Source organism: Narcine bancroftii, chromosome 7 (genome assembly GCF_036971445.1).
Source record: "Narcine bancroftii isolate sNarBan1 chromosome 7, sNarBan1.hap1, whole genome shotgun sequence".
Lineage (NCBI taxonomy): Eukaryota > Metazoa > Chordata > Chondrichthyes > Torpediniformes > Narcinidae > Narcine > Narcine bancroftii.
The window spans coordinates 210,543,684-210,570,091 of record NC_091475.1 but is presented as its reverse complement, the minus strand read 5'-3'; the positions used below and the strand labels follow the sequence as shown (position 1 = coordinate 210,570,091).

The following is a 26,408-nucleotide window of genomic DNA, read 5'->3' as shown; positions in this document are numbered from 1 at the left end:
ATTAATTCCTCCTCTCCTGGAAGTAATGAACCAGATAGAAGAAACACAAAACTTGCCAGATTCATGTAAAACAGCAATAATGACAGTAATACCAAAGACGGGGAAAGATCCACTAACACCAGCATCATATAGACCAATATCTCTACTTAACTCCGATTATAACATAATATCAGTTATTACCAAACAGATTGGCCAAGTATGTACCAAAAATAGTAAAACAAGATCAAACTGGATTTATTAAGAAAAGACGAACAACGGACAATGTCTGTAAGTTCATTAATTTAATCCATGCAGTACAAGGAAATAAGATACCAACAGTGGCTGTTGCTTTAGATGCAGAGAAAGCCTTTGACAGGGTAGAATGGAATTATTTATTCAAAGTATTACAGTGGTTCAACCTACCAGAAAAATACATTAATTGGATTAAACCATTATATAAGGGACCATTGGCGAAGGTGACAGTATGTTACGAACCAATTTAAATTAAGTAGGTCAACTAGGCAGGGATGTCCACTATCTCCTCACTGTTTGCTTTAGCAATAGAACCAGTGGCAGAACTGATAAGAATAGAAAATTAAATAAAAGGGATAAAAATAAAGGAGAAGGAATATAAAATCAGTTTATTTGCAGATGACATCATAGTATACTTAACAGAACCAGAAATATCAATAAAAGAACTATATAAGAAATTGAAGGAATATGGAGAAGTATCGGGATACAAGATCAACACAAATAAAAATGAAGCAATGCCAATGAATAATGCGGATTACAGAGTTTAAAAAAGAATCACCATTTAAATGGCAAACACAAGCAATCCAATACCTAGGTATTAGACTAGATAATAATCTAGGCCATCTATACAAATTAAATTATCAGCCATTAATGAATAAATTACAGGATGACTTAGAACATTGGAAAGATTTACCACTATCACTGATAGGAAGGGTAAATTGCATTAAAATGAATATCTTCCCAAGGATTCAATACCAATTTCATTCATTACCAATTCACCTAACAGAGAAATTCTTCAAATGAACTAAAGAGAATAATAAGGAAATTCTTATGGAAAGGGGGGGGGGGGGGAAACCAAGGATAGCGCTAGATAAATTAACAGAATGGTACAAACAAGGTGGTTTGCAGTTACCAAGCTTTAAGAATTATTACAGAGCAGCACAATTAAGATACCTATCAGATTTTTATCAAACAAGGGAAAAACCAGATCAGACCAGGTTAGAGCTAGATAAAATAGGGGAGAAGGTACCAGAACATATACTATACAAGTGGGATGAAAAGCTGGTGCAACATAGGAATTCACCAGTACTGCACCATCTACTCAACATTTGAAAGAAGATTCACGTAGAAAGGATAAAAAACAAATTACCAACTACCAAAATTAATATTGACACAAAATCAACAAATCCCTTTTACAATAGATAACCTTTCCTTTAGAGAATGGGAGGGGAAAGGAATCAAAAGAATAGAAAATTGTTTTTTGGGAAATAATTTATTATCATTTGAACAGTTGAAGTACAAATATGGAATAACTCACGGTACAATGTTTGCATACCACCAACTGAAAACCTACTTGAAGGACAAATTGGGAAGCAGTCTGAGGTTACCAGAAGGAAGCAGCTTTGAATATGTGATTACAGACACAATAATAATTAAAAGATTTATAACAAACATGTACATTAAGCTGCAAGATAAGGAAAATTATGAAATAAACTACAAACCTAAACAAAAGTGGGAAAAAGATAAAAAATGAAATATGGGAAAAGTTATGTTCTGGAACTATGAAGAATATAATAAACACGAGGTTACGCATGATACAATATAACTGGTTACACAGGCTATACACAATGCCCCAAAAGTTAAATAAATGGGACCCAACAGTATCAGACAGATGTTTTCGCTGTAAGAAGGAAACGGGAACAACAGGACATGCAATTTGGGCACGTGAGAAAGTGGAAAAGTTTTGGGAAGATCTAAATCAGGTATTAAATAAAATTACAAAAACCAACATCCCAAAAAATCCAGAGATCTTTCTTCTAAGTAATATAAGAAGTAAAGAATTAGGCCTCAAACTGGATGAAGCGCAAAAAAAGATTTATTATGATAGCCTTAGCAGTAGTAAAAAAATGTATAATGTCAACCTGGAAATCAGAAGAGAGCCTGAGAGTACAGCAATAGTACATGGAAATTAATAAATGTATTCCATTGGAAAAAAATAACATATAATTAAAAAAAATAAAGTCACATTATTTGAACAAATTTGGGAACCGTACATTGAACACAACAGAGAGGAACTACCGTGGACCTCCATCCCCTAAAATGATAGAATGAGAAGGCGACGAAATGAAAGTGACCCAGTGTGTAACAATTTTCTTGTTTGTTTTCATTGTGTGATGATATTGTTTAATGGTTTTAGTGTATTGTATATGTTGAATGTTTAATGGGTTTGGAGGGGGGGGTGGGAAGGAGGGAGGGAAGTTAGGGGGGGGAAAAAGGGGAGAAAATGCCACTGTGTATATTTAAGAGGGAAATGTTTGTGTGTATTTTGATTGATATGTTTCATAGTGTGAACAATAAAACATTTTTTTTAAAATTGCCGCCATTGTGCCAGTGCTGAAGCGTCCCATCCCACGAGTCTGAATCTCTTCCGTCAGCCCCCTCATTGCAAAGTGCTTTGAGAGACTGGTTCTATCACATTTGAAATCTTGTTTGCCCACCACCAATTTGCCTACCATATCAACAGCTCGACTGAGGATGCCATTTCCACGGCACTTCATTCTGCCTTGACCCAGTTGGACAGCTCCAACTCTTATGTCAGAATGCTGTTCATTTACTTTCTTTCAGCATTCAATACTGTGATTCCTTCCAAACAGATCGCCAACTTTACCAGTTTGGTATCAGCTCATCCCTCTGCAGTTGGACCTTCTGACTAACAGACCCCAATCTGTTAAGTTAGACAAGCTCCTCTTCCATTCACACCTTGACCACCAGTGTGCCCGGGGTCATGTGTGGAGCCCTCTCCTGTATTCCCTTTTCACCTATGCCTGTTCCTGTACATTGTTCTAATTCCCTAATCAAGTTTGCAGATGACACCACGGTGGTTGGCCTGATCAGAGGGGATGATGAGATGGCCTATAGGGACGAGGTCCAGCTCTTGGCCGCATAGTGTTCCAACAACAACTTGACACTTAACACTCAGAAGACAAAGGAGATCATTGTGGACTTCAGGCGTGCTGGAAGCTACGCTCATGCCCTGTTATGGAGGATTAAAACCATGTACCCAGATGCTTTTTGCTTATGTGGAACTGACGACACTGGGTCCACAAGCAGGTCACCTTACTTTCAGAACTAGCAGATGTAATTAAACTCAGCCATGGGGACTTATCTGAAGATACACTTTGAAATGGAATTCCACTGTGAGGCCCAGGGAAAGCAGTTGTCAAATGCAACACTCTGAAATTGACGAATTGGTCACAACCTGTCTTGCTCGAGAAGTTTTAATAAGTCTTTATATCTACGAGATAAACCAGGAAATTATAACATCCTGGTTCCATAATAATTAATCTTCTAAATTGTAGAATGTAATGTTCAGTTTTGATTTTGACTGACAAATATTAGAAGGAGTAGGCGCATGATTAATTGTTTTTGGGGTATATAAGCCTGTGGTCCTGCTGCTGAAGTTTAGATTCTCCGAGGGGTGGGAACACCCCTTGTCAAGAAGGAAGAACAGCCAGAGTCCAAGCAACGTCCCGGTCGGGGGAGGTGGAGAAGCTGCTACCAGCGCCCTGACAACCTACTACAAGTGTGCAGTCGTTGCCTCGCTTCGGCAGTTGGGACCAGTCCAAGCGTTGATAAGTATAGTTGGGAAGGGCTTGCATATTGTAGTGTGAAATCAGCTTTTGAATTAGTAATAAACATTTGTATAAACTGAACTGCTCTCGGTGTGTGTGTCTATTTTCTTTCGGTAGCTCAAACACTGTGACCAATCTAAAATGAACAAAATGAGAGGTATAAGTTTACCCAAGACAATTGGCGCTGCGAGCAGGATTGGTCTCAAGATGTTTCGCCGAAAGAAAGAGGTGAGCCCTGAGCAGTTCTTGATTCCTGGATGGACTTCCAAAGACGATGGGTTTGGCATGTTGGCCAATACCCTGTCTTTGTTGGGACCACCCATTAGTTGGGATGAGAAGTTAGACTCATCAAGTGCACCTCTGGGAGAGCGGGTTGCCACTCTCCTTCGAGAAAGTAAATTTCCTGATAAAAAGGGAACGCTGACGAATGGTTTTTGGTTGCTGGCCACAGCATTACGCCACTCCGTTCAGCGTGAAGCAGAATTAATTCAAAGAGAAGTAGAATCTCAGTGCAAAAGAAAGCAATTAGAGGAGGAGCTAGAAGTCCTGCGACAATGCTGTTCCATGATGAGCGAGATTGTTCGCACCAGTCAGGACAGAGCCAAAGAATGGGAAGATAAGCATGTCCAAATGATTTGCCGTAATATTAAACTCCGGCAGCAGCTCTGTGCAGATAAGGAAAGGCATGGAGTAGAACCCGATCCATATCGTATTCATGCCATGATAAGGAATGGTAACGATCCTGATGTAATTGAGGATTGGGATGGGAATATCTGGAATGACAATGGTAATAATGCAGATACTCCTCAGCATGTGTCTAACATACTACCCTCTCCATCTGCTGTTCACGCCCGCCCTATAAGGCAGCAGATTTCCCAAACAGACAGAAGGGGGGATGATGTAAGGGTAGAGATGGAAGGGATAGATACCCCGGTTTCCCATGTGGACCCAGGGGAAAATACCCAAACCCCTGCTTATGCTCTATGGCCTACTCCCTCTGTTGGATGGCCTCCACCTCCTCCCCTAGACTGGGTGGAGGACCCTGTGAGTCAAAGTGGGAACAGGGGTCGGAAGGAGTCAATGATCCGTGATTTCTCTGTAAAAGAGCTGGCTGCCATTGGAGATCGATTTAGGCAAAAAGCAGGGGAACATCATCCCCAGCTGCTGAGTCCTCCTGGCCCAGCTGTGCTTTCTGCTCCCACTGCTGCTTCTATCGAGCTGGCTTCTCCTGCTCCAGTTACTCATGATGAGGTAAAACAATGGGTTAAACAGGCTCTTAAAGATAACAATAGCATGTGGTCCTGGAAGCCCCCGAACCCTTCTGAAGCCTCAAGGTGTGGGCAGGATTCCCGTGTCTACTCCATCGAGACACGGCGCACACACGGGGATCCGCGGCCCTACATACCGTTAACAATCCACTGGGGTGGGGGTAATGATCGCCAATACTTGGCTTTGGTCGACACCGGTGCAGAGCACTCGGTGATTCCTGGCAATCCCGACCTCTGGACTGGACCGGCCTTTCAAATAGAGGGGTTGGGAGGAGCGGTCACCCTGGCAAAGGAAATAAAAGTCTGTGCCATGGTGGGTGATAGCCCTTCCCCTGTCTGGTTACATGCCCTGGTGGCTGCTACTGACGAGTGTATCCTGGGTATTAATATGTTGGCCGGTATGGCCCTTAATACTAGCCAAGGGGGATTTGAATTTGGAATTCGAACTATTACAAAAAAACTAGTAGTGGGTCAGGTTAAGTGGGATCCTGTGATGGTGCCAGCCCCCATGAAACCAGTGTGCATTCCACAATATCGTCTCCCTGGGGGGCAGGAAGAGATTACTGCCACCATCGATGCTCTGCAAGAAGAAGGGGTAGTGAGGCCCGCAACGTCGCCCTTTAATAGCCCTGTTTGGCCGGTCCAGAAGCCAGATGGCTCCTGGAGAATGACAGTTGATTATCGTTTTTTCAACAAACATACCCCACCACTTGCTTCAGAAGTTCCGGACATTGTCACCCTTATTGAAAACATTGCTACTGGGAACTCAGGAACATGGTATGCTGTCATTGATCTCGCTAACGCCTTCTTCAGTATTCTTATAGCTGAGGATTCACAGGATCAGTTCGCCTTTACCTGGAAGGGGCGCCAGTATACCTTCATCCACCTTCCAGTATCGCCTTCCCTCTCAATTCACCATTATATTGATGATGTGGCCTCCTGGAGCCTCTGGCAGAAACAAGAGGGTCGCCGAGTCCCACTGGGATTCTGGTCACGTACCATGTCCGAGGCTGCCACTCGTTATTCTGTTTTTGAACAACAGTTAGTAGCCTGTTACTGGGCCCTGCTAGAGACTGAAAGAATGACAGGTGATGCAGATATTCAATTGCGACCTGCACTTCCTATAATGAATTGGGTCCTGGCTAATGATGCTAATCTAAAGATCGGGCGGGCTCAGCAGTCTTCTATTGTTAAATGGAAGTGGTATATTCAGAGTCATGCGACCAGAGGGCCTGAAGGGGTGGGCCACGTACACGAACAGGTGGCTTACCATCCCAGGTCAGGAACTCACTTATCGGAGGAGGGGGATGGTGGCTCCAGTCAGTATGCTGAGTTGAAGGCAGTCACTTTACCACTAGATCCCCATGATCACCCTCTTCGCCTGTTTACTGATTCCTGGGCTTTGGCTAATGGACTTGTGGTATGGATGCCTGATTTGCAAAAGAACAACTGGATGATACTTGACCGCCCAGTATGGGGCAAAGAGTTGTGGCAGCTGTTGTGGGATGCTTCCCACCATCGTGAGATAACCGTTTATCACGTTGATGCCCATACCAATATGGCGATTAACATGGCTCAACATAATGCAGTAGCAGATCAGCTTGCCACTATCAGCTGTGCTGATACCGTCCCCCTGGCTCGATGGGCACATGAACAGAGTGGTCATTTGGGGGAGAAGGGATCAGCTATGTGGTCCCGTACACATGCTTTATCCGTCCATCAGGATGATGTCCGCATGGTCGTACGTACATGCCCAGAATGTCAGCTTGTGAAGTTCCATACCATTCCACCTGGTCCACATGGCCGAATAAAACGGGGTGCTCACTCAGCTGCGGTCTGGCAAATTGATTACATAGGCCCCATGCTAGACTGTATGGGTAAATATTACATCCTAGTAATGGTTGACACCTTTTCGGGCCTGGTTTTTACTTTTCCCACCAAGATGGCTGACCAAGCTAGCACTATCCAAGGACTAAACCATTTGATTTATCGTTATGATGTTCCAGAGGAGATTCACTCTGATAATGGCTTGCACTTCTCCAGGAAAGCAATCTGTGATTGGGTAAATGACAACGGTATTTTATGGATCCACCATATTCCTTATTACCCGCAGGCTGCCGGGTTAGTTGAACAAATGAACGGCTTACTGAAGGAACAAATTCGTTTGGAAACATCACTGGGGACCCAGAAGGGATGGTGCCATGTGCTGCAGCAGGCAGTCGACAATTTGAATCATCGCCCTTTAAAAGGAGGTACACCTTTCCACCGACTTCTTCACGCTCCTGAATTACAGCCTATTCCAGAGGAATAACAGTCATTGCCCCCCATCCCCGAACTAGAGAATGTTGGACAAAAGGTATGGGTGGCACCACCAGGTAGTGGCCCTCCTGTAAAAGGGGAAATAGTGACACCTGCCCAGGGTAACACTCGGTGGGTAGCTATTGAGGGACAGGATGATTTAGTCTGTTTAAACACTGAACGCTTATGGTATCGTGAGTGACATGTGTCAGGCTTCTTTGTTCCAGGTTCTCCATTTTACACTCCTGGTGATCTGGCTTAACAGCTGCTTTGATGCCAGCAATTGGATTTGTAATGTCGAGGACGTTCCAAGGGAGTTACCCGTGGGAAACACGGTCCGATGCATTACACCAAGGAAGTCCTCGGTCACCAGCCTCAAGTGCAGCTTATATAAATATGTTATTGTTCAGCATGTTTCAAAATCTGTTCGTGAGCTCCAGTACCTGGGTATTGTGGCCAACAAGGATAATTTGAGCCTTGGTTGGAATCCTTTCTCATGGCTAACTGCTACATTTGGGGGGGTGGGCCACACTATCCTCCGTTGGTTGCTCGCGTCATTGCTTATCTTTGTAATTGTTGTTTTGATTTCTCTTTTTTCGCTCCCTCTGTACTCAAATACTGGTTAGGCCTCGCAAATGACAGATTGTGACCAAGGGGTGGGATGTTATGGAGGATTAAAACCATGTACCCAGATGCTTTTTGCTTATGTGGAACTGACGACACTGGGTCCACACGCAGGTCACCTTACTTTCAGAACTAGCAGATGTAATTAAACTCAGCCATGGGGACTTATCTGAAGATACACTTTGAAATGGAATTCCACTGTGAGGCCCAGGGAAAGCAGTTGTCAAATGCAACACTCTGAAATTGACGAATTGGTCACAACCTGTCTTGCTCGAGAAGTTTTAATAAGTCTTTATATCTACGAGATAAACCAGGAAATTATAACATCCTGGTTCCATAATAATTAATCTTCTAAATTGTAGAATGTAATGTTCAGTTTTGATTTTGACTGACAAATATTAGAAGGAGTAGGCGCATGATTAATTGTTTTTGGGGTATATAAGCCTGTGGTCCTGCTGCTGAAGTTTAGACTCTCCGAGGGGTGGGAACATCCCTTGTCAAGAAGGAAGAACAGCCAGAGTCCAAGCAACGTCCCGGTCGGGGGAGGTGGAGAAGCTGCTACCAGCGCCCTGACAACCTACTACAAGTGTGCAGTCGTTGCCTCGCTTCGGCAGTTGGGACCAGTCCAAGCGTTGATAAGTATAGTTGGGAAGGGCTTGCATATTGTAGTGTGAAATCAGCTTTTGAATTAGTAATAAACATTTGTATAAACTGAACTGCTCTCGGTGTGTGTGTCTATTTTCTTTCGGTAGCTCAAACACTGTGACCAATCTAAAATGAACAAAATGAGAGGTATAAGTTTACCCAAGACATGCCCCTATTTACATCACTGGAGCTGGGGTAGAACATGCATCAACCTCAAATTCCTTGGTGTCCACATTTCCGATGATCTCACCTGGTCCCTAAACTCCTCCATTCTGATCAAAAAGGTGCCACAATTACTTTATTTCCTGTGGGGCATGAAGAGAGTTCACCTCTGTTGGGGAAATCTCTTGTCAGAATAACTCAGGCTAAGACTTTAGAGTTTGCCTTGAGATATCATGGATAGACCATCTGTCCTGGGTAAACTTGTACCTCTCACTTTGTTTTAGATTGGTCAGTGTTTGAGCTACCGAAAGAAAATAGACACACACACCGAGAGCAGTTCAGTTTATACAAATGTTTATTACAAATTCAAAAGCTGATTTCAAACTACAATATGCTAGCCCTTCCCAACTATACTTATCAACGCCTGGACTGGTCCCAACTGCCGAAGTGAGGCAACGACTGCACACTTGTAGTAGGTTGTTGGGGCGCCGGTAGCTGCTTCTCCACCTCCCTTGACCGGGACGTTAGCTGGACTCTTGCTGAGAGATGTTGCCACCTCTCGGAGAGTCTCAAACTTCAGTAGCGGGGCCATGGCTTTGTATTACCCAAAAACTGCTTACCCAAGCACCTATTCCCAGCACAGTAAGAAAGATAAGCGAGCAAGCTAGCATGCTAGGCTTCTTTCGAATAACGTAATTTTCAGCTTATCACTTTGAATACAATGGTTTATTTTGCATCAAGGCTAGGCCTCTGACAGTCTGTGACCAAAACAAGCAAGAAGATTAAATGTTCTTGGTACACAGATGTCCTTTCGTCAGATAACTGCATCTCTGGCCCCTCAGTGGAATTTAGCTCATGTCTGCTGATTCTAAAAAAACAAGCAGGTTCTCGGCCCTGCAGAAGCAAAGGCTGCAAAAGTAAAAAACATGGTTTAAATCTTCCATTACACCGTCCTAACTGGTGTCAGGCGCGGACGCTGGCTGCAGAAGATAAACAGCACATTTTTATACAGATGAGCAAGAAACTCTCATCTCCCTCTACACAAAAAGCGGATTCCAAAGTATCCTATTTCTAGGGCCCAGTTTTGCAGACCAATTGAAACTGGCTGGTTTCTTGACTTACAAAAGATAAAGGGGCTTTCATTTTACAAAGGAAACAGACATGCAACACTTTCAATATAATAAGATAATTTTTCTTCTACAACCTCTGTCCCAGGATATTGATGGATTTTTACTGCTGTACCATTGAGAGCAGATTCACTCTCGGTGTGGTGTGGCAATTGTCTTGTGTCAGACTGTAAACCATTTCAGAGAACATCTATCAGGAAGGCTGTCTGGGCAGGGCAAAGGATGCATCTCACCCAAACTATGGACTCTTTACTCTTCTCCCATCCGATAGCCAGTACAGGAGCCTTCGCTCTCAAACCAGCTGGTGCAAGAAGAGCTTTATTCCCGCCCGAGTCAACTTTTAAAAAAACCCCCACAGTAACCAAAGTAAATATAAACCAGATCATCGGCAGAGAGAACCGTGATACACAAACGTTCTGGAGAAACACAGGTCACAAATAGCTGGGTGCTTTTACTTCCGACAGATGCTGTGTGACCTGTTGAGTTTCTCCAGCACGCTTGTGTACTGCCCTCAACCCCAGTGTTTGCAGACTTTGCCGTTTAACTTTACTTGCAGAATTATGCTCCCCGTGCACTGCCCTTTCAAAGGATCCTGGGACAGAGACAGGAGAGGTGAGGGGAAACCATTTTTACATTGGCTTTATCAGTAGGCTCTTTTAAACTGCATTCCCTGGGTCGCCCTCCTGGGACCCGGGTATGATATCTGGGGCTGGAAGCACCTTTAAATTGCAGGGGATCGATGCATTAAAATCACCAATCCAGCGATTTAAGGGGGATCCCGCTCCCGCAATGACATGTCACGCATTCACCGGAAGTACCAATGGATGTTCGGATGCCGGGTGCCCGGTGACGCACGCACGCAAGCGCTGATGTCACCGGAATAAGTGGGTTGGCCATTTTCCTGTCCAAATCGGCCGTGGACGTGACATGGGCAAGTTTAACTGGGTTCCCCGACTCCCTCTGAGGTAGGTCAGGGACCCGAATGGATTCCAACAGGGTTGACTGGGTCGGACCCTTTCTAACAGCCACGTAACTGGGGCAGTGTGTCAGCTCACTGCAAACCAACTCAAATCTTCCCTGGGCTATGGTGGTGAGACAGGGAACTGGGACAGGACAAGTATCCTGCCAGAAGTACAAGTATATTATTATCTTACTTCACAGAAACAACCCAGTAAAACAGCATATCTCCACACCATACAGAACACGTACACAATACACAGCACATAATTTACACAAAAATGCTGCAGAAATCCAAGAAGTCAGGTTTATTGTTATCTGATTGTACAAGTATAACCTGCTCAAACACCGTTCTCCGCTCTTTGGTACCAAACATGCGACACACAACCAGACATAACACACGTACAGACAGTACATATGCAGGACAAGTATTTCACCTATACAAATAAGTATTGTTGCATGAACATGAGAGCAGTTCACCATTCTCACTGGCTTTGGGAAGAAACTGTTCCTCAGCCTGGTGGCGCTGGCTCCTGTATCTCTTCCCTGACGGAAGCAGCCAGAAGATGCTGTGGGCGAGGTGGGAGGGGCCTTCAAAGATTTTGCATGCCCTCTTCAGACCGCGATCCCGGTAGATCACATCGATGGGGAGGGGGAGGGAGAATCCAGTGATCCTCCCTGCCGCTCTTACGGCCCTGTGGATTGACCTCCCCATCCAATGGGCTCAGCGACTCAGTGATGCTCTCGACTGAGCTCCTGCAGAAATGCTGACTTTTTAAAAAAAAAATCCTGATGATAAATATGAAAGGATGAGCAGATAACTAAAACCGCTGGGTCTTCAACGCTGTACTAAGTATGGGTTGACCAGCTGAATTTTCTCACTGTATCTGGCACATGTGAAGGATCGAGCAGTACAGACACAGTGGGGAGAAGAGGCCTTATTGGTGCTGTACTCATGTTAAATCCTTGAAAACCTTCAAATGAGTAAATCTCTCTGCAACCAACAGCAACCATGCCCTGGTCTGTCTCAGATCTCTGGTCGATGGAAATATTTGAATGCATGCTTCCTGAAGATATTTCAAGCACACTGCCAAGGTGACAGAAATGTGATTGAGAAATTAGCTCTGGTGTAACAGTAAGTGAATCTGAGTCAATAAGCCACACCTCATGAACATCATCCACCAAGGCCGGCTGTTCATTGACCTCAAGCTCAGCATTTAACACGATCATTCCCCAGAGGCTGGTGGGGAAGCCATCCTCGCTGGGATCCAACACCCCTCTCTGTATCTGGATCCCTGACTCCATTTCCTTTGGAGTCTGAAACCGTGCACATAACGAGTCCATGAGGGACGATTAAAACAGGGGTTTTCCAAACTTTTTCTTTCCACCCACATCCCACCTTAAGCAATCCCTCACTAATCACAGAGCACCAATGGTATATACAAAATTAGGAGGGATATCGATAGAGTAAATGCAAGCAGCTTTTTCCACTGAGTTTGGGTAAGGTTAAAAACCAGGGGTCATGGTTTAAGGGCAAAAAGGGAAAAGTTTAAAAGGAACTTTAGGGGGAATTTCTTCATGCAGAGAGAGATGGGAGCCTGGAAAGAGCTGATAGATGAATTTGTGAATGCATTCAAGAAAAATTTAGACAGGGAGGGGTATGGCCCAGGTGCAGGTCAGCGGGACAAAGCAGAATAGTTTGGCACAGACTAGAAGGGCCAAATGGCCTGGTTCTTTGCTTTAGTGTTCTATGGGAGTAGGTCAGAGATACTGTGCGCTGGATGGAAAGGGTTCTCAATAATTCTTTAAGCCCTGTTTAAGCAGCGTTCCTGGTGAACGTCATCGTAGAAGAAAGGGACCTTCTCGGCTATTTTGTGTTAACCCAGTATCTTTTTTGCTTCATCTGACTCCGAAGAAGGAAATAGATCCAAGGTGGGGGTGGGGAAAGAGGTTTAGAGGGGGACTTTCTTCACCTAGGGCTCCCTACCATAGAGAACATCTACAGGAAACGCTACTGTCGGAGAGCAGCGGTGATCATCAAGGAAACACACCACCCAGCATCCGCTCTACCAGCATCAGAGGGGTTCCAGCTTCATGCGGGGGGAAGGCGAAGGAAGACGGCCATGCCCCCACATTGAGCCAGCCGGCGGCGGCTTCTCTCCCACCGATTGCTGGGGACCATCGAAGGTGAGAAGGCAGGGACAGAGGGGAGGGGGGGGTCTGAGCTGGTTTTATTTCAAAGTTTTACCTTAACAAAAAACATGCCTAGTGATATTCTGGTCTTTATTTATCCAAGTTTATTTAACACCCCCCGCACCCCCCCCCCCCCCGCCTACCAGTTTTGTGCGATTTTGAAACATTGCATCTTCTTCGGGGGTTCACTATTTTAAAAAGGTTCTGAAATCCAGAAGATTGCAAACAATGGCAGGTGTCCGGTCCCGACGATCCCGGATAAAAGGTTAGGCACCTGTTTGCTTGACTTTGAAGTCGCAGGTATGAGACATTGCTGCTGGCCACCATCCCACCCCAGACTCCAATGCAGAGCAGACGATGGGCCTACACATCACGTTTGGCCAGTGAGAGTCCAAATTCTTCTGGTGCGGGGGACCAGCGAGGGAGCTGGACTTGTGCTGCCGGTGTGCAGTGCTGTGAACCAGGGATTGCTGGATTAAGAGAGAGGCAAGGAGGAGGGGGGAGCTGGTTTGATCTCTTGCTGCATTCTTTGGTATACCGGGTTGTGTGCGACGACTGGGGTTCCACCATTTCCAGGCGTTCGCCTGGGTGGGGTTGCCCAAGATGAGCCGAGTGGAGAGCCAGTGAGATCGCTTCTGTTGTGGACCGACGGAGGTGATTTGTAGCGGGTCCAGGTCTTTACTTAGGTGCGAGTTAATTCTGGCCCTGACCAATCTCTCAAAGCATTTAATCACAGTAGATGTGGGCTGTAGCCATTGAGGGAGCTCACCCTGCTCCTCAGGACCTATCGGACCTCCCAATGTGGTCAGCGAGGGACTGAAAATGGGCTGAATAGTCTGTTTCCCTCCGATTCGATGAAAGATTTTTTTTACATACCCCTTTTTATCTAAACATTGTAATCAAACACTCCTCCTAAAGGATATGTTTTGATAAACCTTTGCCAAGTAAATGTTAACAATGAACACATTCTAACATTCTGGAATTTCCTAAACTGCAGAGCATAAAATCTGAAGAATATATTGAGCCTGAGGTTTGGCAAAGAATCTCAGCAAACAAACAGTTCATTACATTTGTAAACTTGCAGTCAATCAAGGGCACATTCCACAAATGACCCAGTCTCCTGACTGGGAAAGGTGAAACAAAGGATTCTGTTGACATGTAGTCAAGTGAAAAAAAAACACACGAATGCTGGAGAAACTCAGCAGGTCAAACAGCGCCTTGATGTTGCAAAGGTGAAGATACATCACCAACGTTTCGGGCTAGAGCCCTTCATCAAGGTGCGGGGGAACGTGAGAGGAGTCCGAACAGAAAGGGGGGGTGGTGAGGGTGGGGGAAGAGTCGAGGCTGGGTGGAGAGAGGAAGGAAGTAGGAAGTGGAATAACTAGTTAAAGGAGGGGGGGACGGGGGAAAGGCAAGCTGATTAGTGGAATGAAGTGACCACCTATCAGCTCCCACTCTCACCAACACCCCCCCCTCCCCTTGTTCCCTCACACCTTGATGAAGGGCTGGCTCCAGCCCGAAATGTTGGTGATGTATCTTCACCTTTGCTACATCAAGGCGCTGTTTGACCTGCTGAGTTTCTCCAGCATTTGCGTGTTTTTTTCTCTCCTGATTGGGAAAGATCATCGCTGGGTCTATATATTTAAATATTTTAGAAATTAAACGTAGACATACAGCATGGTAACAGCCCATTTCAGCTCACAAAGCCGTGCCGCCCAATTACACCCAAATGGCCTACAACAGTGGGAGGAAATTGGAGCCCCTTGGGGAAAATCCACGCAGACATAAGGAGAGCGTACATGCACCTTTGTGAGATTTGAACCCCAGTCCCGATCGCTGGCCCTGTAACAGCATTGTGCTAACCGCTACGCCCATCGTGCCAGCCTGGAACTCAGCCCAACAGCACCAGTCTGGTTCTCAAAGTCAATCCAGGCAACATCCTGGTAAATCTCTGCACCTTCTCCATAGCTGCCACACCCTTCCTATAATGAGGTGACCAGAACTGAACACAATACTCTAAGTGTGTCTCACCAGAGTTGCAACATGACCTCTACTCCTGAACTCAATCCCCAGCATTCCATAGGCCTTCTTAAATATCCTATCAACTTGCACGGTGACCTTGAGAGAGGTATGGATTTGGACCCCAACGTCCCTCTGATCCTCTGCACTGTTAAGTATCCGACCATTAACCCTGTGCTCAACCTCCTGGTTTGACCCTCTAGTATCCTTTATTTTGCACTATCAATAGGTGGAAATTCTGCCTGGCCCGCAGGAAAAAGAGGCACAGGGTTGTACATGATGTCATGTATGTATTCTGACAAGAAATCTGAACTTTGAACTTTACTGTTGACTTAAAGATCGGTTCCTGTAGAGCTCGTCAAAAGAACCAAAGACTTGTTGATCCAAACCAAGGCTTTTATTAGCAAAAGGCAGGAGCTCTTCACAGGTGAAGACTGGCTAGGGACCTGGCTAGGGACACAACCCTTTAAGGCCCAGACAGTAGGCGTGGCTTAGCTCTCAGCCAATCGCTGTAAGCACAGTCTAGATACTGTAACTATATACACTATATACATTGGTGATAGATCTGGACTATCACACTGTCCAAAAATGAATCCTTCTTGCTGACCCAGGGACAATGATCTTGAATGCCAGAGATTAGCAGCTGACAATTCCAGAGCAATTCAGTCAAGATGCTCTAAAAGACAGAACTGGAAGCAAAACTAAACAACCCTGCAGAGGCTGGGTTCGAGTACGGTCCACAAACGTGCTGGAGACGTTCAGCAGGTCACGCAGCCTCTGCAGGAAGTAAAACGCAGTCGGCTTTTCGGGCCTGAGCCCATCCTCAGAAGTGCCAAATATCATTCGGGCCCCTGGCCTGATTTTTCCGGCTACCGAAGAAGGGCTCAGGCCGGAGACGGCCATTGCCTTTGGCTTCCCACGGAGGCTGCGTGATCTGCTGAGCTCTCCATGTCACTGGAAGCGTGCAGATGGCAGCAAATCGGAGAATGTGACGGGGTGGTGGGGCGGGGGGGGGTGGGGGAAGATGGAAGAGAGGCCATGGTGGATTGGAAAACAGGGAATATAAATGTGATGCCAGTGTTGCACAGAGGTCAAAACCAGCCCAGCCACACATTACGGCACAGTACAGGCCCTTCGGCCAACCGATATAAACCTATTCACCAATCCCTCACACCTATAAACCTCTATTTTTCTTACATCCATGGGCCTCTCTAAGAGTCTTGTAACTGTCCCTATTGTTCCAGCCTCCACCACCATCCCCAAAAACATTCCAGGCCCCCACTACCTGTTTAAAAAAAAACTTGCCTCTGTCATCTCCCCTAAATAGTCCTTAACCTTAAACAGACTTCTGCTGGTATTTGCTACTGTCACCCCTGGGGAAAAGGCACTGGCTGTCCACCTCTCATAATCTTTTACACCTCTATCAAGTCTCCTCTTGTCCTTCATTGCTCCAAAGAGAAAAGTCCCAGCTTTGCCAACCTTGCCTCATACGGCATGTTCTCCAATCCAGATGACATCCCAGTCAACCTCCTCCGCATCCTTCCTGTAATGAGGTAACCGGAACCAAACACAATATTCCAAGTGTGGTCTCACCAGATTATTATTGCCTTACAGCTCTTGAACTCAGTCCCCCGACTAATATAAGCTAGCACACCATTTGCCTTCTTAAGCGCCCCATCAGCCTGCATAGCAACCTTGAGGGATCTATCGACGGGTAGGCAGATGGTCATGAAGATCACAGGGGCCATAAAGAACAAGAGAGCTTCTCCGTATTCTGCAGCACAACGTTCACTCCTCAACCATCTCAGTAAGAGCTCAAAGCAGTCGTCGCTGACTGTTTCAAAGCCGAACATCTACCAAAGCCACTGGTGTGTTTTTCTTGAATCAAAGGGCGTGTAATCCCCATGGTGAGAACATTAGGTGAGTGACAAGGAGAGAAAGTAGAAGCAAAAGATTGTTTTACAAACTTTGTGGAGTGATACTGGAGTCATCCAGGGAACTGACACCAAGATTGCTGCTTCCTTCAGCAGGCATCTTTAATGGCTTCCATGTGTGAGTCAAGATCCGCAGATGTCAAAACGTGAAGTATTGGCCTCCACATTGAAGAAAAAAAAGACGGCTGAGTACAGGGCTAATGGTCAGGTATTTAACAGTGTAGAGTAACAAACAGACCTTGGGAGCCAAATCCATATATCCCTCAAAGTTGATAGGATAGTTAAGAAGGCCTATGGTGTGTTGGCCTTTGTTTGTCAAGGGACTGAGTTCATTAATAGGGGGAATGAGTTCAGGAGTCAAGAGGTCATGTTGCAACTCTACAAATCTCTGGTGAGACCACACTGGTGTTCAGTTCTGGTCACCTCATTATAGGAAGGATGTGGAAGCTATGGAGAGTGTGCAGAGGAGATTTACCAGGATGTTGCCTGGATTGGGAAACAAGTCTTATGAGGCAAGTTTAGCAGGGCTGGGACTTTACTCTTTGGAACACAGGATGACAGGAGACTTGATAAGAGGTCTAGAGTTTATGAGAGGCAGAGATAGGGTGGATGGCCAATACAGTTTCCCAGGGTAGGATCAGCAAACACTAGGGAACATGTGTACAAAGTGAAGGGAAGGAAGTTTAAGGGAGACGCCAGGGGTAAGTTTTTTAAAAATATAAACAGAGTTGTGGGGGCCTGGAATGCCTTGCTGGGGATGGTGGTGGAGGCTGGAACATTGGGGGCAGAGGCTGGAACATTGGGGGTATTTAAGAGACTCTGAGACAAGAACATGGATGGAAGAAAAATAGAAGGTTTATGGGGTAGGGTGGGTTTAGTATATTTTTTAAAAAGGAATATATGGCTGAAGGGCCTGTACTGTTCTGTATTGTTCTATGTGCTAACATTAGACAGGATTCAGAGGAGGTTCACAAGGATGATTCTAGGAATGCAAGGGTTATCATATGAGGAGGGCTTGACGGCTCTTGGCCTGGACTTGTTGGAATTTAAGAGAATGAGGGGGAAACTGATTGAAAGGCGTGGACAGAGTAGATGTAGAAAGGTAGTTTTCCACGGTGGGAGAGTCGAGGACAAGAGGCACAACTTCAGGATTGAAGGGCGTCCACTCAGAACAGAGATGCGGAGGAATTTCTTCAGCCCAGAGGGGAGTAAACTTGTGGAATTTGTTCCCGCAGCTGGTCGTGGAGGCCAGGTCATTGGGTGTATTTAAGGTAAAGATTGATCGGTTCTGGATTAGCCAGGGCATCTAAGGGCATGGGGAGAAGGCCGGGCAGTGGCGGTGAGTGGGAAAATGATTGAATGGCAGGATAGACTCGATGGGCTGAATAGCCTTTTTCTGCTCCTAGGTGGTAAAACTGTAATCAAACAATTCACCAGGCTGCAGCCTATTTCAAGAGGACCTAAAGAGACAGGTCAAGTGGGAAGAGGGTAGCAAATAAAATTTAATCCCCTGAAACAAGAAGTCCTGCAAGAGCGAGGAGAGGCAATATAAACTGCTAAAAGTAAAGTAGAGACAGAAAGATTTGGAGGGTTTATTAGAAATCGTAAAGGAATACACGGGCTTCTGGTATTTATAAACAGAGGCAGGGAGATCATGATTGAAACGTACAAGATTTTGAGGGGTTTAGATAAGGCAAGAATCTTTTGAGACACACGGAAGTCTGCAGATGCCGTGATTGTACTAAACACACCAACTGCTGGAGGAACTCAGGCGGTCTTTCCAACATCCATAGGAGACAGAGCTATATTGCCAATGTTTCGGGCTTACGCCCTTCTTCGAGGAAGAAGCAGAATGAGCCAGAGGCAGGAAATCACAGAATTCAAACAATGGGGGAGGAATCTAGACCCACAAAAGGTGTTAATCGGATATGATAAGGGACGAGGGGTAAGAATTTATTACGTCTGTGAGAAAGGAGAGAGGGAAGGGAGAGACAGAGCTGGGGGAAGGCAACGGGGTTGGGGTTTTACAGAAGCCAGAGAAGTCAATATTAATGCCATCCGGTTGGAAGGTGCCCAGTCGGAAGAGGAGGTGTTGTTCCTCCCATGTACGAGTCAAGACCATGGACAGACGTGTCAAGAATGGGTTGTCACTGGGAGATCCACGTTTGGAGATCTTATCCAGTACCAGAGGGAGATAAAATATTGAGAGGACATAGATTAAGGATCATGGGGGGGTGGGGGGGAAAGAAGATATTTAGAGAAGATCTTTTGCAGCCAGAGAGTGGAGACTACCTGGAGCACAAAGCCAGAGAGAGTAGGGGAGGCAGTAGCACCTTTTAAATTGCAGTCTTTGGGTAGCCCTCCTGGGGTGATTACTGGAAGCACCTTTTAAACTGCAGAGGGAAAATTACCCATTAAATCGCCAACCCGGCGATACCTCCGGATGCTCGGGTGCTGGCTGCTGGCTGCCAGGTGACCCACGCACGCAAGTGCTGACATCACCGGAATAAGCAAGTCGGCCGTTTTCCTTTCCAAATAGGCTGCAGACGAATCCTAGGCAAGTTTAACTGGGTTCCCTGACTACCTCGGAGGTCAGGTTCTGACAAGGTTGACCTGGTTGGACCCTAACTGCTGCATAACTGGGGCGATTGCCCGGTTAACCCCATTTTTACGGTGACATTTTCAGTAGGGCACACAGATCTTTTTTGGTGGTCCCAGAGTAGTTTGTGATTTGGGTTAAGGTAGTTACGGAGATTTTCAAGAGCCTAGTAGCCAAACATAATTATATTATATATTAATATCCCTTTAAAAGAGATAGATTATGGGGGGAGGGGGTTCAGTGTAGGTCACTTCACAAACAGATAAGCCGCTTTCAGGTGTATTCTCCACCAAGAATGCGCCTGCAGAAGCAGATGCAGACCTGTGGAATGGTCGTTCAGGTGGCAGCCCTGAAAATGCTGTGCTGTCCACCTGAAAGGGGCAGCTGAAAGAGAGGCAGGGTGGGGCAGCTGGCGCAAGATGTCCCGCACCGGCCGCCCCTGCCCCGAAGTCCCGCACCGGCCGCCCCTGCCCCGAAGTCCCGCACCGGCCGCCCCTGCCCCGAAGTCCCGCACCGGCCGCCCCTGCCCCAAAGTCCCGCACCGGCCGCCCCTGCCCCGAAGTCCCGCACCGGCCGCCCCTGCCCCGAAGTCCCGCACCGGCCGCCCCTGCCCCGAAGTCCCGCACCGGCCGCCCCTGCCCCGAAGTCCCGCACCGGCCGCCCCTGCCCCGAAGTCCCGCACCGGCCGCCCCTGCCCCGAAGTCCCGCACCGGCCGCCCCTGCCCCGAAGTCCCGCACCGGCCTCCCCTGCCCCGAAGTCCCGCACCGGCCGCCCCTGCCCCGAAGTCCCGCACCGGCCGCCCCTGCCCCGAAGTCCCGCACGGGGAGGGGGGCTGTCAGGCAACGGTGGTTGGGGGGGGGGGGCTCGCCAGCTGATTGTTATCAGCCAGTGCCTTAGCAGCCACTTTCAGACAGCTGCATTTAGGTGCCTAGGGGGACTTCAGTGCTTTGGCAATTATCCCTCCTAGAGAAGGGTTAGAAAGTGCGCCTCAGGTGGCCTCCTGACAGTCGCATAGGGGTAGAATATGCAGCTTTACATCAGGGTATTCTGGCCACCTGAAAGAGCCTAATTTTCATTCTCATTTAAAAGGCAAGAGCTTTGCTGAAAGAGAGACTTCATGTCCACAGTGACTTCACAGAAACTTTGAAGAAGGCCTATGGAGACTTCACAAGTAGGAGCTAATTGGACTGATGCTGTGGAGTAAATGGATTATTGTCTTTAAGCAACAGATGCCCAGGCTCAGAAATCAATTCTGGTGCTGCAATCTGTCTGGTTGCAGCTTATGGTTTTTGCAAGCAGAGAGAGAGAGAGAGAGAGAGAGAGAGAGAGAGAGAGAAAAAGCAGAGAGAGAGAGAGAGAGAGAGCTGGTTTTCTGCAGTGGCTTTTGGAAGCTTGTTTTGAAACCCTATTTTGAAGACAGGTTGTGAGTTCTGAGTTCAGCCTGTTGAAAAACCCTTGTAGTCCTTACAAAAGGAAATGGCTGGTGTGACAGGCCCAGAGGACCTCAAAGCCCAGCAGCAAAAGAAATCCACCAAGACAAATGATTACTTCAACAAAAGTTGCTTTTAATTCTCTTTAAACATGAAAACAGGATCAAACTTTAACTATTAACTTAACTCAAGCCTGAAGCATTGGTTATGCGCTTAACGCCAGGGCACACAAGCCAGTGCCGGGACTCGGCCTGGTTGACAGTAAGAGGAGCCCTCCTAGTGAGATCCTTCTTGTACAAGCAGAACATCACCCTCCATCCATGTTTTCCTCTGGATGGCTGCAGTGGAGTGGAGACAGTCGCCCACCTCTTTGCTGAACGCAGATTCGCAAAAAGGGTGTGGAGAAGGTTTGTCATTGTTCATCCCCAGCAGCAGTGTGACAGAAGACTCTCCGGTCCACGCTTGGAGTCTGACATCCAGAACGGTAACAGTGAAAGACGCACTTTGGTCAGCCCAAAACCTGCTGGTCTTCCAGCCGACTGAGATGTCGGACCGGGAATGCTGCCGACATGGCACATTCCAGAGTACGTGCTGAGGGAGGCACGGAGGCTCGGTGCAGCCAACACAAGGGCACTGTGGGAAAGGACCACAATCTTGAGTCCTCCCATTACCGGGCACTAAGGGGTTGAGACTAAGGGGATGCCCCTCAACCAATAGAGGTGGGGAAGAAAGGACAAGGCGGTGGTGGTAATGGTGTATTTAGAGAACAAAATCAGGGCTTCTCAACCTTTTTCTTCCCACTCCCATCCCACTTTGCAATCCCTACACCATCGGTGCTCTGTGATGAGTAGGCAATTGCTAAAAGTGGGATGTGGGTGGAAAGAAAAGTTTGAAAACCATTGTTTTAATTGTCCCTCATTGACTCGTTATGTGCACGGTTTCAGATCTCCAAAGGAAATGGGCCAAGGACCATTTTTCTCATGCAAAATATTCGGTCCAGAGCAGCGATTCTCACCCTTCCCTTCCCACCTTAAGCAACCCCTGACTAACCACAGAGCACCGATGGCACAGGGATTACTTCAAGTGGGATGGGAGTGGGAAGTAAAAGGTTGGGAATCACTCCATTAATGAGAAGGTACAGATGGCAAGGGGGAAAGTCTTGAACATACATTTTAAAAAATGTTTTGAGACTCAAGTATCTTTTGGGGGGGGGGGGGGCGGAAAGTTGGTTATGTACTAGATCGAGTGCCCTGTTCGACTCTGAGTTTCCCAGCGTTGCGTTTCCACTTGGATCATCTGGACTCTGACCCTGGACAAACCTTCAGCTACGCCGAAGCCCTGGAAGGGGAGCAACTCCTCGGTTCAGCAAGAAATGTGGGCTTCTCGGAATTAACGTCTGGCAGTGAAATCTCATTCCTGTAACAACCTTTCTAAAATACGGAATTCTTTCCGTAACGCCCGCCCGAGACTGTTTCGGAAAGCCGGTCGACTTTTGGAAAGGGCAGCGGTGAAATGTTCCTCATGTGGGGATTTATAAAAACCCAAGACACGGCAGTGAAATATCGGCCAGAACTTGCAAACTTTGCTTTACAATCTCCTCCGCAAACTCCCACTTCTCCAAAAACTTTCTTAGCAAACTATCTAAAGTTTCAAACAAACTTACGCGCTCCACTTTCGGCCAAATCAGGAGGGTTCACACCTGGTGGGAGAGGCGTTCAGGGGCACAGACTCCTGTCAGCGCTGCAGGGACGCGCTCGGCCAGTGTGTGGGGCGTTGGAACTCGAGGAAGCAACATCCCACCACCAGTGCACAACACTCCCATTCTTGGCCACGGTTCCAAACAGAGAAACTCCCTGATTCAGGATGCAGGTTTCAGCACAGCGAGACCCCATTAGGGGCCACGGTAGCACAAGGCGAGTCTCCTCAACAATCTACCAGTGCTTCTCAACTTTTTTCTTCCCACCCACATCCCTCTTTAAGTCATCCCTCAGCCATCGGTGCTCTGTGATCAGTAAGGGGTTGCTTAAGGTGGGAGGTGAGTGGGAAGGGAAGGTTGAGAATCACTGCTCTGGACCCAATTGTGACTGAAATATTTGGCTGGAGGAAAATGGTCATGGGTCCATTTCCTTTGGAGTTCTGAAACCGTGCACATAACGAGTCCACGAGGGACGATTAAAGCAGTGGTTTTCAAACTTTTTCTTTCCACCCACATCCCACCTTAAACAATCCCTTACTGATCACAGAGCACCAAATGGCGTAGAGATTACTTAAAGTGGGATGTGAGTGGGAAGGGAAGGTTGAGAATCACTGCTCTGGACCCAATTGTGACTGAAATATTTGGCTGGAGGAAAATGGTCATGGGTCCATTTCCTTTGGTGTTCTGAAACCGTGCACATAACGAGTCCACGAGGGACGATTAAAGCAGTGGTTTTCAAACTTTTTCTTTCCACCCACATCCCACCTTAAACAATCCCTTACTGATCACAGAGCACCGAATGGCGTAGAGATTACTTAAAGTGGGATGTGAGTGGGAAGGGAAGGTTGAGAATCACTGCTCTGGACCCAATTGTGACTGAAATATTTGGCTGGAGGAAAATGGTCATGGGTCCATTTCCTTTGGTGTTCTGAAACCGTGCACATAACGAGTCCACGAGGGACGATTAAAGCAGTGGTTTTCAAACTTTTTCTTTCCACCCACATCCCACCTTAAACAATCCCTTACTGATCACAGAGCACCGAATGGCGTAGAGATTACTTAAAGTGGGATGTGAGTGGGAAGGGAAGGTTGAGAATCACTGCTCTGGACCCAATAGTGACTGAAATATTTGGCTGGAGGAAAATGGTCATGGGTCCATTTCCTTTGGCGTTCTGAAACCGTGCACATAACGATTCCACGAGGGACGATTAAAGCAGTGGTTTTCAAACTTTTTCTTTCCACCCACATCCCACCTTAAACAATCCCTTACTGATCACAGAGCACCGAATGGCGTAGAGATTACTTAAAGTGGGATGTGAGTGGGAAGGGAAGGTTGAGAATCACTGCTCTGGACCCAATTGTGACTGAAATATTTGGCTGGAGGAAAATGGTCATGGGTCCATTTCCTTTGGCGTTCTGAAACCGTGCACATAACGAGTCCATGAGGGACGATTAAAGCAGTGGTTTTCAAACTTTTTCTTTCCACCCACATCCCACCTTAAACAATCCCTTACTGATCACAGAGCACCGAATGGCGTAGAGATTACTTAAAGTGGGATGTGAGTGGGAAGGGAAGGTTGAGAATCACTGCTCTGGACCCAATTGTGACTGAAATATTTGGCTGGAGGAAAATGGTCATGGGTCCATTTCCTTTGGCGTTCTGAAACCGTGCACATAACGAGTCCACGAGGGACGATTAAAGCAGTGGTTTTCAAACTTTTTCTTTCCACCCACATCCCACCTTAAACAATCCCTTACTGATCACAGAGCACCGAATGGCGTAGAGATTACTTAAAGTGGGATGTGAGTGGGAAGGGAAGGTTGAGAATCACTGCTCTGGACCCAATTGTGACTGAAATATTTGGCTGGAGGAAAATGGTCATGGGTCCATTTCCTTTGGCGTTCTGAAACCGTGCACATAACGAGTCCACGAGGGACGATTAAAGCAGTGGTTTTCAAACTTTTTCTTTCCACCCACATCCCACCTTAAACAATCCCTTACTGATCACAGAACACCGAATGGCGTAGAGATTACTTAAAGTGGGATGTGAGTGGGAAGGAAAAGGTTGAGAACCACTGAAACCTTCCTTCCCTCATGCCCATACCCTCTGTTTTTCTTGCATCCATGGGCCTGTCTAAGAGTATTTAAAATGTCCCATTGCACCAGCCTCCACCACCACCCCTGGCAACGCATTCCAGGCACCCACCATTCCCTGTCTTTTAAAAAAAACTGACCTCTGATGTCTCCCTAAACCAGTGGTTTTCAACCTTTGTCTTTCCACTCACATCCCACTTTAAGTAATCCCTACGCCATCGGTGCTCGGTGATTAGTAAGGGATTGCTTAAGGTGGGATGTGGGTGGAAAGAAAAAGTTTGAAGACCACTTTGCTGTGTCCAGGTAAGTTTCATGGCACATTTCTTTACTCACATCCAGCTACAGGGTCGCCTACTGATACAATGTGTCTCATCATGCGTGCACCATTCTCATGTCATGTGGCATTTACAGTGTTAGTGTTCATGCTCTGGCATAAAATAGTCCCAGGTTTCCTCATTATATAACATCCCTCCTTCTTAAAAAAAATTATTAAAATTTAAGGTTTCTTAAAAATAAATCGTTACTGCTTCTTTATCTGCAATTGCAATTAAGAATTAACTATTCTATTTCCACATTTGCGGTTCTCTATTCTTTCAGTGGAATCGTACTGGTGGTGGGATGTTGCTTCTCCACCTCGGAGACCTTGTAGCGACTGTTTGGTTCTGCGGTTCTCCTCCTGCTGGCCGTGCAGTCGTTGCGCTGTTGTTGGTCGGGGTTTTGCCCCCTGTTCCCTCTCAGGTTGTTGGAATTACAGAAGCTGTTGATGTTGCTGGCACTTTCTGTGTCAGATCTGGTGTGGGGCGAATGAGGGTCCTGTTCGGTCTCAGCTGCCTGCCAGATTTGGCCTCAATGATGCACGACCTTGGCCTCTCAGCTTCTCTAACAATCTTTGCTGGACTCCAGGTTTTTATCACTGGCTCTTGAACATGCGCATGTTGCCCTGGGAGGAGGTCTGGTAGTATTTGTGCAAGTTTGTTGTAATGTTGACGACTTCCCTTTTGTACGTTAGTCAACATTTTCCCCTTGTATTTCCTGTCATTCAGAAGCTCTGCCGGGGACTTCATGTTGGCCCTCAAGGGTGTTGCCCACAGTGACAGAAGAGCAAGGCAAGGGTCTTCCTTTGTCTCTCAACACTTGGTGAGAATGCGTTTAATTGTCTGTACATTCCTCTCATTGAACCCATGACCCTTGGTGATGATGTAGTGATTTCTCTCAATTCACACAATGTGAACTGGGTCACATATCACTTGTTCGCGTCTCGTGAAGAGCTCTCGTACTGCAGCAGCGAAGGTTGGTGCTCTCAGATCCATCACTTTTCCTGATGAAGGTGAATTTGGGGTTGTAGCAGGACACAATGAGATACCACTCCTGGTTTTCTGTGAACAGGTCTGCTCTCACTGTGTTCCTGGGCCTGGCGGGTATTTCAGCGGGAATCTTCCTTTTGTTCTGTATTTCGGGGAATGTTGCACATGTAGCCACTGTCTTTCCGATGTCCTT

General features: G+C 46.6%; 1 protein-coding gene across 5 annotated transcripts in view; it reads right to left on the bottom strand.

Moving 5' to 3' along the window:
- The window catches only part of slco2b1 (solute carrier organic anion transporter family, member 2B1), a 105,214-nt gene extending 82,325 nt beyond the window's left edge, over positions 1-22,889 (bottom strand). For all 5 annotated transcript variants that reach the window (XR_011342359.1, XR_011342360.1, XM_069892168.1 and 2 more), the window contains exon 1: positions 22,784-22,889. The gene's annotated coding sequence lies outside the window, so the exon portion shown is untranslated. The remainder of the gene's footprint in view (positions 1-22,783) is intronic.
- Between the last annotated feature and the right edge of the window lie 3,519 nt (positions 22,890-26,408).